Source organism: Ruditapes philippinarum, unplaced genomic scaffold (genome assembly GCF_026571515.1).
Source record: "Ruditapes philippinarum isolate M1 unplaced genomic scaffold, ASM2657151v2 ctg8784_1_1_1_1, whole genome shotgun sequence".
Lineage (NCBI taxonomy): Eukaryota > Metazoa > Mollusca > Bivalvia > Venerida > Veneridae > Ruditapes > Ruditapes philippinarum.
This window is the reverse complement of record NW_026858169.1, coordinates 35,526-51,896: the sequence shown is the minus strand read 5'-3', so window position 1 is coordinate 51,896 and position 16,371 is coordinate 35,526. Positions and strand designations below refer to the sequence as shown.

The following is a 16,371-nucleotide window of genomic DNA, read 5'->3' as shown; positions in this document are numbered from 1 at the left end:
TTTTTTTATGGCATTCTGCTTTTATATTGAACTAATGTAAGTATTATTCGTATATATGTGTCCTGTAGCAGAAAATATAAGTATATGAGAAAATAAATTTGAGTCAATGGAAAATGTGAAAATCATCCGTACAAAATATAATCCTTAAACATATACCTAAACTTATTAATTTACTTTTAAATTATAAAACAACAAAACACAAAGATGTAAATTGCAAAATCGAATTTAAAAAAAAAAGCAACTAAAAGTTTTAAGTACATGATTGAATCATATCATTTTAATTTTCTTTGAAGTCCAAGAATTTTTTCTTTCTTACCAAACATGGTAAGAAACATATTTTTCTGTCACTAAATACATAGAATAGTATTGTTTCACATAATTGTAGTTTTATAAATATTTCTTTATTTTTTTTCAGCATGTGATCACTATGGGGATTCGTTTACGGCGTTTCATGGGTACGTCATTGCCGCCCACAATAATCTTAAACTGACAGACATGGACGAAACCTCGTGCAAAGCTGCTTGCGTCACTACCACAGATTTTATGTGCCGATCAATAGAGATAACAACCTTTGGAGTCTGTTTCCTGTCAACAGAGACAGCATTGACCCAAAAAGATGATTATACCGAATATCCTGGTTACAGTTACTACCAAAGGAACTGCAAGCTACCCTAGATTGATTCAACCAAACCGTGTTGACTGTATGCTATTGTTTAATACAATACAGCGATACTTAAATCTTAATTATAACCAAACTCTGATCAAATAGTGTATTGCTGTATATAATTTGTTTAATACAATGCATAAATTAATTTTTATATTCTTAATTATTACCAAGCCCCTGTAATTACAAAATTTACATTGAATTCGGATAAATATATACATGCTATGTTGGGTAGAGATCATTACTTCAGAATTTACATGCATTTACGCTGCTATTATGAATTAAATGTATAATTCTATTAATTATTAAACAAATAAACAAGTTTAAGAGATATGTTAGTGCTTTAAAAGCAAAGCAATAAGAGGATTGGTCAGTTACTTAGACAAGAGGGCCCTTGGGCCTTGGTCGCTCATCTGAGGCATGGGTACATTCCTGTATTTAGAAAGTCGACGGACGACAGACAAGACGGTGTCACAAAAGCTCACCTTTTCACCCTGTGACAGGTGAGTTTAAAACAATAAAACCCCTAGCGGGGCCGCTTTTCATCCTAGGGGGCATTATTTGAACAATCTTTATAAAGGACCACTAGATCATGTTACACACCAAATTTAAAGGCTTGTTGATTTTGACAAGAATATTTTTTAAGATTTCCCTATATAACTTTTTATAAAACTGATGAGCCCCCCTGGCATGCCCCTTTGATCCTAGGGGCATAGTTTGAACAATCTTTGTATAGGACCATTAGATCATGTGCATACCAAATAACAAGACTCTACTTTTGTGGATTTTGACCAGAAGGTTTTTTTTTAAAGATTTTCATATATAACTTTATATATAAAACTGATGAGCCCCCTAGCGAGGCCCCTTTTAACCCTATGGTAATGATTTGAACAATCTTTGTAGAGGACCAATAGACAATAGGACAACTACAGTTCTTCATGTCTTCAAGGAATTTAATTATTTTAACAAGTTTGGTAGAGGTATAAACAAGGAACATGCCTGCAAAGTTTCATTAAATTTGGACAAGCGGTATTGGAAGAAAGTCATTTGAATGAAGAAGTTAACGCACAGAAGGACGGACGACAAACAACTCGGTGTCACAAAAGCTCATTATGTCACCTTGTGGTAGGTGAGCTAAAATGTGTTAGCTCCAAAACCAAATCTAAACTAGAACTGCCACTGTCATGGCGTTAAAACACCCGCATACCAATTTGACAGAATTAACAGTGACCATTTAGAGCTCAAGGACAATATATCTGCCAAATCTGAGATTACTAAGCCAGTGCATTGCTAAGTTAAGCCCCGGTCACATATTCACGGATAATGCCACGGAAGAGCTACGGTCCAATTGTTCAAGCCCCGGTCACATATTACTACGGAAATGTGAAATTCCGTAGTCCGCTACGGTTCCAGTACGGACACACAACGGTATAAGTACGGAGTCCGACGGATTTACCACCAAAATCCCCCGGAGAGACACGGATTGTTACGGACCGACACGGTTTGATGCGGAGCGACACGAATTACGACGGACGCACTACGGATACACTACGGTCTGCTACGGTATAAGCACGGGTTAGTACGAATAAGTACGGTCTGATACGGAGAAGAACGAATTGATACGGAGAAAAACGAATTGCCACGGATCTATACGGACCTAATACATCCGTCCACAATCTCTTGTATGCTCATTTTCAAAATGCCTCACAAAAAAAGAACACCTGGAAAACGAATTGCAGAGTTTAATGATTTCGGCGGAAAGGATTCGGCCTCATCGCGTCTGACCCCCGAGACACATCGCCGATAAAAGTGAATTCTTAAGGACCTGGGGCCTCAACAAGGTTTGGGCCCGAAGGGCCTCATACAAACAAAGGGTCTTGTAAAAAACCCACTCATCCCCCATCCCCTTCCTCTCTTCCATTTAAATGACTAAAATCATTAAAAAAAGGGACCAAAACTGCTTTCTTTTAAATTTTAAAAATTCCGTTTTTTTTTTAAAAAACTTGTTAATTTAAATTTTTTTAACTCAAGGGGCATGTCCCAAAGGTTAAGAACTGTTATATGAAAAATTTTTTTTTCTCAAATTTTACAATCCAATGTTTTAAAAAAAATTTAAAAATTTTTTATTTTATTTCTTTGAATTTAAGATATTAAAAATTATTTTACCCCATGCATGTTACTACCCGCTCGACCATGCTGCTTTCGAGCCCTTTTTAATATAAAATTGGGAGCCATTAAATGGCAATTATCATTTATTGAATGTTCCCGCAAATATGTCTGTTTTTAACAAGAAGGTAGTACCCTTGGAAAGTACATGATACTTAATTAATCCGTACTAAACAGTGGTGGACCGTACAAGTCCGTGTTGCAACGCAATAAACCGTATAAGACCGTGCTAATCCCTACCTCTCCGTAGTACAAGGTCAGACACTCACATTGATATTTCCATAGACTTACATTATAAGAAATGGTCCCTAATCCTACCTTAAAATTGAGTTTTCATGCTAAAGAGCTAATTTTTCTAGCAGAATGAAATGCCTGACACATTAAAATGTTCTTGTTATATAGGGGTAGCCAACCAAATTTTTTGCAAAATGACTTCAGAGAGGATTACCCCCCATTTCATTGAAATTTTCTGCTGATCACAGGACTGACATACACTTTTTATAAATGCAAATATCCAAGTCAAAATTATCACAGAGACTCATGAAATATTTCATTTTCTTCAGAAAACTGTGTAGTGTTACTTTTTAAATTAGTTTTTTTACTTAAGAATACCCCACTTTCATCCAATCACCTCATGTATAAATTGACTCATATGGTTTTCCCTGCACTTTTTTTCAGCCAATCGCTGGCCATGTTACAATGCGATACCCTGACCTAAAGGGAATATTAAATGTTTAGTATTCTTATATCTAATAATAAATGAAGTTGCATATACAATTACCAATTATATGGATGCATTTTCACCACTCTTAAGTCATTTAAAACTTGAAATTCCCTTTTTTTCTAACAAGCGCCGTTATGCCGCAATCCGGATATTCTGAAAATGAATATTAGCATGTGATTTTCATACATAATTCATTATTCTGAAGCCAATTTTGTAACAACTTCCATAAAATCACTCAGATAGCAACACTACACTGTTCTCATTACAGAAGTGCTTCAAAATACTTATTTTCTAACAAAAGGATGTAGCAGGGAGCAATTCTATCACCCCACCCATAACAAAATAAGTGATTTTTCACCCAAATTTCAACATTTTATTACCAATAGACTTCCTTAATGAAGATTTAGCTTAGCAAACGTACTTAATAACTACTGTATAGTGACCTGACTATGGATTACACGTTATTTGTACACACATAGCAACATTTTGGGTGTAACTAGGTATTTTAAAATTGCCCCTGCTGTATTTTTCTACTCCAAATATTTGCTTATATAGTCTTAAATACAAGCCTAAATGTCAATAAAATGCCAAAATTCTTTATATATTTTTTGTCTCTTTCTTACATGGATATAAAAAATGCAATGTATGGAAAAACCAAGTTCATCTGGACTTAACAGCACAGTAATAGCCTAAAATTTGACTTCTACACCCATTTTTTGGCCATTTTTGCATTCATTTGGAGCCAAATATGACAATTGAAACCTTCTTTCATGTGTTTTACCATGTAAATCACCTCTTCAGACCAAAATGTACTTGGAATGGATAGTATTGTGTATTTTCTTCTCTTTTAGGTAGCCAGAAACTAGAATTTGTGCACTTATCTAAGTTTCTCAATAAATAAAGGGAGGTAATTTGTGCATAATCACACCCTTTGTGTACATTTATCTACCAGAATAAGTGCTTTTTCTGTTTATAGACACATCAGAGACACTAAAGCTGTGTTATAATTGTGCCTTATGTGATTGTGAAAAAGTAGATCAATTTTTACTTATCAATAAAACTTTTTCTACAAAATAATTCTACCCTTGGCCATTATGATGCTCATTTCAATTATGCATTAAACAGATATTAAGTCTAAAAACTATGGCATTATACATTGTGAGTGTGTAAATATGTATAACCAAATAGAAAACAATAATTTTTTATCACTATTTTGCATCTTAACCACATAATAAGAGGCTATTCAGAGGCTACCTAACTGAATTATGCTACATTTTTCAATGGATTTCAATTTCTAAGTATGTGTTGATATTCATGCCCTGAAACCAAGTAAATTTTAAGACAGAAGCCTTAAAATGCTATTTATTTGAAGCTTTTATGCTATCTATGCCTGTAAATGAAACACAAAACATTCTTATATGGGAAACAGACATAGAAGCAATTTATTTGTGACATTCTATGTAAATATTTGAGCAAAATGGAAAAAAATTAGTGCCGAGCGAAAGAAATGTCTACCCCTAAATGAAGTCGAAAGTTAACCGAAACTGCAACCTAGACTATATCTAGTATTAATATATTAGTTTTGAACCTGACAATATGCATTTGTATTGATATACCTGCAACACCCATCAAAAGTGGCCAATGTGCTTACATCAGGTCCTGTCAAGTTATACATAAGTCTTCAAACCTGGCATGTGTATAGCCAATGTACAGCATTTCTTTGAAATCTGAAAAATATTTTTAATGACCAAGGTCTACATTATTCATCATCAACATATCACCAATTAATTATCACTCAAATTCACTGTTTAAAGAAAATACAAACCATTATTAACTTTTAAGTAACACTAATACTCTTGTTCATATGTAAACAATGCTTGTAGATTGACCCCCTTGACACATTATCTGCTGTAAACACCAACAGTTGCATTGAAATAATGAAATTTCATACCTAGACAGGCTGTATACATCCATTCTTCCAAAATATCAGCTTTTCATGGTGTATCAATGAAGACAAAGTACTACAAATGAATTATGACAGTTCCAATTTCCCTCTCTTTAGGTCAGATACTCACATTGATATTTCCATAGACTTACATTATAAGAAATGATCCCTAATCCTACTTTAAAATTGAGTTTTCATGCTAAAGAGCTAATTTTTCTAGCAGAATGAAATGCCTGACACATAAAAATGTTCTTGTTATATAGGGGTAGCCAACCAAATTTTTTGCAAAATGACTTCAGAGAGGATTACCCCCCATTTCATTGAAATTTTCTGCTGATCACAGGACTGACATACACTTTTTATAAATGCAAATATCCAAGTCAAAAATATCACAGAGACTCATGAAATATTTCATTTTCTTCAGAAAACTGTGTAGTGTTACTTTTTAAAATAGTTTTTTTACTTAAGAATACCCCACTTTCATCCAATCACCTCATGTATAAATTGACTCATATGGTTTTCCCTGCACTTTTTTTCAGCCAATCGCTGGCCATGTTACAATGCGATACCCTGACCACAACGTATTACGATCGTGGCTTTCCGTATTAATCCGTATTAAAACCGTAGCTTAAACGTAGGGTAACCGTACTAAAACGTAGTTCTTCGTACCAAACCGTGGACATCCTTGACAAGTTGGTGGGCTACGAATCAGTACGGACTAGTACGGTTTTCGTACGGACCAGTAAGTATCGGTACGTTTTAATACGGACTAGCAGGGATACGCTACGGTTGATTTTTCCGTAGCAAATTTTTGTGCATGTTCAAAAATTGTCAAGGATCGCTACGGATATACCAGGACTACTACGATTGATAACGGTTAAAATACGGAGAGCTACTGACCATTACGGGTAGCTACGGACGATGCCGGAATTAACCCGTGGCTCCTCCGTGGGCGTATTCCGTGAATATGTGACCGGGGTATCACGGATTACTATGGAAATGTGAAATTCCGTAGTCCGCTACGGTTCCAGTACGGAATACAACGGTATGAGAACGGAGTTCGACGGATTTACCACCAAAAGCCCCGGGAGAGACACGGATTGTTATGGACCGACACGGTTTGATACGGAGCGAAACGAATCAGGACGGACGCACTACGGATACACTACGGTCTGCTACGGTATAAGCACGGGTTAGTACGAATAAGTACGGTCTGATACGAAGAACAACGAATTGATACGGAGAAGAACGAATTCCCACGGATCTATACGGACCTATTATATCCGTCCACAACCTCTTGCATGCTCAATGTCTCACAAGAAAAGAACACCTAAAAAAACGAATTGCAGAGCTCAGTGATTTTGGCGGAAAGGATTCGGCCTCATCGCGTCCGACCCCCGAGACATATCAGGTCCGATTATAGTGAATTTCTTGAAGGACGCCGGATCCTCAACAAGTTCGGCCATGAGAGCCTCATACTAAACATGAAGGGGTCTTCGTAAAAGCTCATTTCTAGTCAACCATCACCTCTGTCTTCTCTTACCTGATTAGATATGTACTAGTAATCATTAATGAAAAATGTTGATCAATACTGCTTCTCTTTTGATTTTAAAATGTGCTGTTCATTTTACAATTACATTAATTATTGTGAATGTTTATGTTTTAAGAATATGTAAAATGCTTGTTTATTAATCTTATTATCACTCAAGGGCCAGCGTTCGAGGCATATGAGACACTTCGTTTTATGTACATATTTACTCCAATTTACTACATTGTAATTAAGATCCGTGACAAAATAGAATTTATATCTAAATCAAATCTGAGTATATATATTTATTATATACCTTTAAATGAAATATTGAGAAATATTGATGAAATAAAATGCTTTTTTTCATTTTCGTATTTTCACTGTAAAAAAAGTATTTTAGTGAAACATATTTTAAGTGTTTTTACTGGTGTCTTGCCAGACTACATTCTTTTACATTCTGCCAGTACACACAATTTAAGGAATAGTCTTCCAAATTGTAATTTAAAAATAGAGACAAATGTATATAATAAACAGAAAATTCCATCTTTTTCTTGTGGCATGAAAATTATCACATTTCACTCGTGGCTACCACCACTCATGAAATATTTATTTTCATACCACTTGATGAAAATAAATCATGTATTTACAGAAAAAACTTGAATATCCTCTATATATTTTTAACATCTTTTGCATATTTGTCCGTTTTAAATGTCATGCAGTTTACCTATGTAAGAATGTATTTTTATGTGTTTAGTTTTTTGACCTCAGTGGAGCTCCTTTAATTAAATACCTTAACAAACTGAAATATTATAAACCGTTTTTAACTTTAAGGTCCCAGCTTCTTTCAATATTTCATTACTTCTTCCAATTGTGTTTGCGTCTTTATGCTCAAATATCGAATAAAAACTGTTTCGCGCATGTCACGTGATTGTGTGCCAACCACGTTAACTTTTTGGTCCTTCCGATTAATCAAGGTGGGGAACAATAGTTTTTATATAAATACATAGCAAATTGAATGGTGTGACTGAAAAGAGATCGGAAAATGTTTTGCTGGCGTCTTTAACGGATTTGTTTAGTAAAGTTTTTTGGTGAGAATCAATCAGTGGTTAAACATACAAGATTGTCCCCGAGCGCTCAAGATTCATGGTCTAGTGATTTTCCATGCACTTTACTGTTAGCTACATTTGCGTGAAGTTTGTGAGAGGGATGTGACGGAAACGAAGGTAGGAGTTAAATGTAAATCGTAACGCATAATTACAATATGTTGTTATTTTTTTCTAACTGTGGCACTATATTATTTATTACTGTAAAGAATTAGTACATGTACATATGTTGATTCACTTACTGTAGGAATACAATTCCTGATTCTTTTCTGTTTTAAAGGATGGTAATAACAATAATTTTATTTATTTCCTTCTATACTCAAAAGTCACATGTTGGAAAACCAGATAATACAATTGCTTACATATGATTTTTTTAACAAAACATTGTCATAGATAATTGGCATAAGATATAAAACAAAAAACAGATATGAATAATTGATAGTTGGCGTATGAGGTCTAACAAAGTATTGACACGGCTGATTGACGTGTGATGTGTAAAAATGATGGCCATGTTGATGACAATGTTGTTGTTTATGGTAATGTTGATGAGGACGTCCATGGGTGTAACAATGATGATGAAATGACGTTGTTCAAGGTGGTGAGCAATCATAAGGTAAATCTAGTTATTTATAGAAACTAGCTTTTTTTAGAAACTAGTTATTTTTAGACAAATGAGTTTTAACTTTTCTTCGTAAGTTTTATCAGTTTCAGAAGATGAAATTTCAAAAGGAACCAATGAACTTGCAAGTAATCATACTATATCGAGCCATGCTTGTGGAACAACAGGAACAAGGACATTACACATTATGCACGTAAAAACAGCATACTTATTTAATTCAATTTACATTTGGAAAATTTGACATTATAAGAAATTTGATATACATATATACATGTAAATGGTATTATGTCAGTAACTGAAATTGCGTTAAATTACAAAATTTATTTTAGAAATGAAGATTTTATTTGTCAAAATTGAAAACTATGTTTATGTATATTGACGATATTTTGTGTGCATTGTTTATATCGATTTTGGTTGTCAAATTTTTGGAGTTGGTATGTGATTGGGGTTATTCGATTTGGGTTCGGTGTTTTAGTTTGTCTCTTTGCGGGAGTTGTTTATGTGTGTGATGGTAGTTTTTCATTGTCTTTGTTGGAGTTGTTAGTGTCATTTTTGTGTTATGGTAGTTTTTCTTTGTTGAAAATTCAGGCCTTATTTCTAAATAGTTTGGAAATTGGTGGTCGATAAGACAGTTGATTCTTTGCTGATACATTGTGATCGATTTGAAAATTTTGGATTTTGTTATACTAGTCGAATTATTATTCATCATTTCAAATAGTTATATCACTGTCTTTAGAAATGGGAGACACATTTATAGTTATATTGATTTTTTAGCTGAACAATACCCAATTTTGTATAATTATATTGATGTTTAATATGAGTAATGTGATATTTTTGATAATTATATTGATATATAGGTGAAAAATGCGATAATATATTAAAGATAACATTGATTCTTTTAGATTTAGAACGTGACATTTCTAATAATGATAGTTGGGTGTTGAATGCGACATTTTTAACAATTATTATACTGACTGATTATTTTAGATGCAGAATGCGACATTTTAGACTAGTGTAATATTATTGTTCTTTGGTTTTTCGTTTGTTTTCAGATGGCGTAAGAAACAACACTGGATTACTTTTAAAAGACAAAACTAGATAAAATGGTATATTTCTAAATATTACCACTATATATTTCAGACTATTGTTCGATTGATGGTAAAACAAATGTTTATTGATCATTGAGCAGACGTGAATCAGGAAATGGCAGGAAGAATCCTAGCAGACGACAGTTGTCGCGCAGATGCAATCATGCACCATATCAGACTGCCCGAAATTACAGGCTGGCCTAGCTCTATACTGGACTCGCTTTCAGCAGGTTAGAGTTTTGAAAAAGGAAATCATAACTTTGTAATGTATGTCTTGTTTACTTTTTGAAAAATAAACTTTCGTGTCAATGTAATAATTATGGTGACATATCATTATTGTGTAATGTTTCATAATGAACCATTTTTAGCCCAACTGTTTTTCAACAAACAAGAACGTTAAGAAAATAATGATTGTGTCAGACATACGCACTATTGTTATTTTTTGCAGAATTTGTAAACAGTTGTTCTGTTTTACGTAAAAATCTAGAGATTTAAAGTATTTTGCACAAAACTTTGTTGTATAGGTTTATGAATAAAATATGCTAATTCTGACCAATTTTAGCAATGGTCACATGAAAATATGCAATTACCGTGAAATAAATGATGAAGCGGATTTAAACAAATAACTTTTAATCTTAGTTACAAATATTTTTTAAATGCCAAAAAATGTAACATTTGTTCGACCATGTTACCAATAGTTTATCCACAGGTAGCAGACGACAATAAATTGTAAAGTGGAAATTTGCGACTTCCGGTGTGTCTGCTTCTCGATGTTGTGATCTCAGTTACTTCCCCTGACGTTCAGTATATCAAATGAGGGTCAAGGTAAGATATTTGGAAGAACTATAAATTTAAGCTAAACATAGAACAGATAAGGGTTTGTGAGTCGCTGATTACACCTTTAACTCTGCAAAATATTTGAAATGGACTTGCCCATCTTCAAATCTGGACAAAACCATTACTCATTTTAAGGTAAAATTTCAAAATATGTACTGACTTAATATCGAGTAGTGCAGATCATGAGCAGATGTTAAGGATATGCCGGCTGATTTTGGTCTGCACTGGTCGCACGGGTACATGTATATTCTGTTGGCACTAGAAGGCTGAGAGTTAATCAACATCGTACCACACAAAGTAATCAGAAAGAACTGATTACAGTTTATTAATAATGACAACTTTTAATTTGGTACAATGTTTGTATTTTGAAAGCATGTTAATTTCAGATGGAATATGACTTTGTAATTATTGTTGCTTTTCTAGAAAAAAATGAACTGAACATAAAATAGATAACTATTCTTTCCGAGATCACTCGCTTCCTTAAAGTATTACAATCTAAATACACAAAAATATACATTTAATTACTTAATTCACGAATAGGTAAAAAATATCGGCACTACATTAGTAGTAATTGCGCCGAAGGAAGGGAGATAACTATGAATGTATTACAAACAAGGGAGATAAAAATATCTCTTAATATAATTATACTATAAAATATCATAATTATTTCTAATGCATAATGTGTATTTTGTAATGAACTGGTGACTTTGATTGTGGCACTCCGATAACATCTTAATTTTCAATCTATAAATAGATAATTTTTCTAACCTATATTTCAGTTTCAGGATTTGAAATTAGGAAAGAACGAAAGATATGAAATGAGCACCGGCAAACTGATCTTGGCATGTTACATCCTTATCACAGAACTGGAACCTACTGATGAGGTAATATTTGGTTTAATGAATATATGTATAGATTTGTTTTTTAGCCTGCTGAAAGCGAAAGTCATTAGTCTTTGCCTCCAGAATAGAGCCAGGCCAGCCTGCACTTTTGTGCAGTTTGACCAGCCTCTTTACTGTTTGCTAACTTCCAATTTTCATTTTCATGTGATAATTAGTTATAATAATTTATAATGGACTGTTCCTTAAATAAAATGTGGAAAAGTCCATTTAATAATTTCCGCAGGTTAAAGCAGCATGCCTCCAGATTCATGCTCATTCTTCATGTAAATTTTGAAAATGTATCTAAAAGAAAAATATAGTGTAGTGAACAAGGAAAGTAATTTACACATTACAAACAGCATTTACAGTCTACTTAAATTACCAAAAAAAAAGCCAAAATATACAATAATAGCCATTACTGCGTTAGTCACGCAGTAGAAATATGGTAATAAGTACTGCGACTTCGGTCGTTAAAGACATTTAGCACATAAATAATTACTTGAATCTTAAATCTTTTTACTTCTCTTAAAATCTGAGTTCATTTAAGTTTGTTGTTCTTGAAATATTTTTGGTTTATCTGGAGGCGTGCAGTTTTAAGGCTTGTTTATAGCTCTTGAATGAGACGTGTATTCATCTGGTCCTGAAACAGTTCGGTTTGATAATTTAAAAATATTTTTCTCTTTGCTTAACACAGAAGCAGTTACCTTTTGTTGTTATTCAGTAATGAATGATTGAATGAATTCATTGTCTTCAAATCATCCCCCTTCTTTCACTATTATGGGCAGCGACTTTGAATTCATGAATAGTTTCATGTGCAGAGATGATCCACAGAGGTGATCCACAGCTTGTTTAATTGGCAGAGAAAATTGGTGGTTCTACTGGAGTGTCCCACCGTGACTAAAATAATTTATAGAGGGCTATTTTGGACCTTCTTCCGCCAGAAAAGCTGAAAAATTATTATTGTTTTCTTGATAAGTAACGTCGAGACAGTCACCATTCACCTACTAAATTAGTGTCATAATGGATCTGCCCTGCATTGAATATGGAATAGTCCATTTGAAGTTTATGGAATTTCAATAACAAAATACAAAGAGCAGACGATAATATATAGCCTGGGCACGGAGTGCACGGACCAATAGGTAAAGGGTTAAACCCAACCAGAATAATTGAACCATTGCAGTTAAGAATATACTAGAAATACCAAGAAAATCGTTTAATGGCATCAAGTGAATAAAAGCTTTATGACCACTATTTGAGTAAGACGTAATTATTTGTTTGTTGTATTCCTGAATTCTATTTCGTGCATATTTGAATAAGAGTAATGATAACATTGTTTTTTAGCTCGACTATTCGAAGAATATGAGAGCTATTGTAGTCGCCCGGCGTCGGCGTCGGCGTCGGCGTCGGCGTCAGCGTCCGCGTCCGCGTCTGCGTTGGTTAAAGTTTTTTGTAAAGTCAAATATCTCAATTATTGCTTGAGATATTCAATTGAAACTTACAATACTTATTTATAGTAACAAGGTTAATCAGATTGACAAGTTGGATAACTCTGCCTACAATATTGACAGAATTATGCCCCTTTTTAACTTAGAAATTTTGGTTAAAGTTTTTTGTAAAGTCAAATATCTCAATTATTTCTTGAGATATTCAATTGAAACTTACAATACTTATTTATAGTAACAAGGTACATCAGATTGACAAGTTGGATAACTCTGCCTACAATATTGACAGAATTATGCCCCTTTTTAACTTAGAAATTTTGGTTAAAGTTTTTTGTAAAGTCAAATATCTCAATTATTTCTTGAGATATTCAATTGAAACTTACAATACTTATTTATAGTAACAAGGTACATCAGATTGACAAGTTGGATAACTCTGCCTACAATATTGACAGAATTATGCCCCTTTTTAACTAAGAAATTTTGGTTAAAGTTTTTTTGTAAAGTCAAATATCTCAATTATTGCTTGAGATATTCAATTGAAATTTAAAATTCTTTTTTATAGTAACAATGTACATCAGTTTGCAAAATTGCATAACTCTGCCTGCAATATTTGCAGAACTATTTGCCCCTTAAATTTGAAACTTAGAAAATTTTGGTTAAAGATTAAAGGTCTTCAAACATATTTACTTGAAACTTTACACATGTACTTAGGGTCATAATTTGAGGGTCATAATTGTATGTCACTGACCAAGTTCCATAACTCTATCCTGCATTAAGGCTGATTCATATCCCCTTTTCTACTTAGTCTCTTGGTTAATGTTTACATGCAAGTTTTACATATCTCAATAACTATTAAAGATATTTATTTAAAACTTCACATATGCATTTAGGGTCATAAGTGTAGGTCACTGACAAAGATCCATAATTCTATCTTGCATTTAGGCTGATTTTTCTCCCCTTTTTCAACTTAGAAATTCATGGTATAGTTTTGCTTGTAAGCTGTTATCTTTATAATTACTGAAGGGTTTGTGCCTTTTTTGGGACAATTATTTGCATTCATAATAATAAAGCAGTGATTTACTTGATAAAACATCTTAATAACAAGCCTTTGTACCTTTTCTGTCAATTTTATGTATTCATGGGTAATTAGTATTATTATACTCAATAAAACACCCTTGTGACATTACCTTCCGAATAGTCAAGCCAATACTGTATAATTAGACTGTCTCTAAGGCCTATAACATGAATTTATTAAAAAAAAAATAGCCCTTTTGTGAACTTAGAAAATTTAACATTATCAAAGCTCTAAATTTTACGTTATCAAGGCTCTTTAACTATCAAGCACTTAGAATAGTCGAGCGTTCTGTCCTACCGACAGCTCTTGTTTTTAATCTGCTGTCTTTTGCAAGTGAAACGCAAAGCATTACAAGTGATGTGAATATTTTATACATTATACAAGTTAAATGTTGATGCTACACATCAAAGACGCCGCCAAATGATGCGAACAGTCAATCGGCATTGAAAATCGTTCTCTTTTACAGTTGAATATCCGAAGCATAAATCAATGTTCTTGGTATGTGCTTGTTGGATAATAATTAAGTTGCATATTTGTGTGAAAAAGTAAAACCTAATACATCAATTCACAAGGTAATGCCATGTCTGAAATTCTTAAATGTTTGTCTGTTGCCACAAAGATTGAAAGGTCTGGTCAAAGCAAAATAAATTGGATATTTATCTGAATAATTTTTGCTTTTTAAAATAGTTTTAGTGATTTAGTATGTTGTGTGGAAGTTAAAATACTACTGTGTTTACATTTTGCGATGTAGGAAAAAATTATTAATTTCTGAGGCATAATGTGCCTTTAAGAAAAACAGTTGACTCTAAGTTGAATGCAGGTGTATCAGTGATCTTTACATTTCAGAAATACGAAACATGGTAAATTGAGCAGGTGAAGGAATGAAGAAAACAAAACCCTCTTTACAGTCAGCAAAATAACTATGCTTCCGGTTTGGAACTACTGCATGCCGTTACAACATATGTGACAAAGCTGATACGATTTGGTATCTTTCTGAAAATGTCATGTTCAACTTCTGAATGGTGTTTTTTTCTGCCAAGTTTAAGAAATATATTACCATGTAACTGTCTAATATTTATGGCAATTATGAAGTAATGAGTTTTTGGCGTAGTAATAAAAACCATAAAAGGTGTTAGCTCGATTGGATTTTCTACATGAGCTTGAAAAAATAACACCGTCATAAATGCCGTGATGTGAACAGGATAGAAGGGATATTTAATTTGCTTTTTACATTGTACATCTTCTGTTTACCAACACATTGTACCGTCAATGTATTGTAATGGAAATAATGAGTATAATTGCAATAATGAATAATGCACTTTTTTGCAATGTATATTTCAAGTGGTGTAATAAGTAAACTTTGATCAGCAATGTACATTTATCAAGACTTAATATATAGGCAAACATACTGTATCGTTAACATAATGGCAATAGTAAAATTGCAGAAATGAATGATGCGCATTTTTACAATGTATATTTCAAGTGTAATATGTAACATTTAATAGTTAATAAAGACATACTAGGCCGTACAATGAGAAATAATGATAATTTAACAACGTCATGATAGAAACATCCATTTGAAATTTCTTAAGATTTAGATAATAATAACACCACCAAGAATATCACCACTACCACCAAAAACAACATTAATGAAACATAATGAAAACTCCAACGATGAAATATTTCATCATTTAAAAACATGCAATGATGAAAAAATTAAATAAAATATTAAAATAATTGTAATAACGACCAGAAGAACAATAATGAAATAAAAGAATGAAATAACAATATGATTGAAATAAAATGAAAACAACAAAATGAAATGAAATAAACAATAATGAAATAAAATAAAAACAAAAATAATGAAATAAGATAAAATAAAAACGTCCGATCAGATTGACCAGGCTCTAAACCGCTGGCTGACCAATTTCAAATTTGATTTTATTCAAGTTATATTCCCTAAATTGAGAATGAACGTATTCAGAAACGGAAGCTGGACAAGTCCGCTTCCAATAATGTTTTCAACCATATACATGATATAATGTGTTCCTTTATATTTTGAAGTATCATTTGTTTCATTTTCTTTCTTTTAAATGCTTTAAATAAGAGTCACAAATGGTTACTTTATCATTTTCATCTCCAAGCATATACTCGTGCGTTTCATCGCCGGATAGCCATTGTTACCCACTGCCTTACCATTAACATTTATCTTGATTAACATGTTAATCAACCGTGGGTATCCGACGATGCATGCGTTTATGCTAGTTTTTTTGTTGTTGATTTTTTTATTGTTGTTTTC

At 32.9% G+C, this 16,371-nt stretch overlaps 1 long non-coding RNA gene across 1 annotated transcript; it reads left to right on the top strand.

Annotated features, from left to right (window-relative positions):
- The first annotated feature begins 9,858 nt into the window (after nt 1–9,858).
- Nucleotides 9,859–11,558, top strand: LOC132752355 (uncharacterized). Its single transcript, XR_009628811.1, has 3 exons — nt 9,859–10,067; nt 10,547–10,662; nt 11,454–11,558. It is a non-coding gene; the product is annotated as an uncharacterized LOC132752355 (long non-coding RNA).
- Nucleotides 11,559–16,371: the final 4,813 nt, after the last annotated feature.